The sequence below is a fragment of the Vollenhovia emeryi genome, unplaced genomic scaffold (assembly GCF_000949405.1).
Source record: "Vollenhovia emeryi isolate VEMERY1.0 unplaced genomic scaffold, V.emery_V1.0 DF939521.1, whole genome shotgun sequence".
Classification (NCBI taxonomy): Eukaryota; Metazoa; Arthropoda; class Insecta; order Hymenoptera; family Formicidae; genus Vollenhovia; species Vollenhovia emeryi.
In genome coordinates, this window is record NW_011966845.1 from 15,796 (window position 1) to 16,570 (window position 775).

Sequence of the window (775 nt, forward strand, 5' to 3'; positions counted from 1 at the left end):
TTTTTCTCGAAAATTATTACTCAAAGACACTTATACATTCTTTGAATTGTATATGGTGTCAGAAACTTTCCACGTGAGGCCATCCTAAACGTACATGATATCGTGAACTACATAGCATTTGCGAAACTTATTTTCTTTATAACTTTTTAACAAACAACGAGCGACGGCTAAAACCTTCTGAAGGTCACTCAGTAAGGTGACCTTGACAACATATGCCAAGGTCAAGGTCATTGGGGCTGGGTCCGTGTTTGTAAAGTTTTACCGAAAATACAAAATTCGAATACTTTATGTTACATTGTAAAAAATATACATATACAAATAAATTTTGTAAAATTTATTAACAAAAAAGGGTATCGAATATATTGTATATTTTAGTGTTTAATTTTTATAAGTATTTTATAAATTTAAGAATACATAAAGAAACAAGCAGTTAAATACATATTTTAATATAATTGTCCATAAACTTTGTAAAGTAAACAAGCTTAAAGAAACAAGCATATAAAATACATACATACATATTTTAATGAAATTGTCCAAACCCTTTAGAAGAAACACAATTTAAAAAAAACAAACATCGAATACATACATATCTTACTAAAATTATCTGTAAACTTTTTAGAAGAAACAAAAATTATATAACAGCAAAATTATAGTAAGAAACGAGCATATAATATAATTTAATATAAACCATTATAAATTTTTACTCATGTCGGAAAACTACATATTTTCTGTGATTAGGTTGCAATTTAAATCGCTTATTGATAAATTTTAAAGT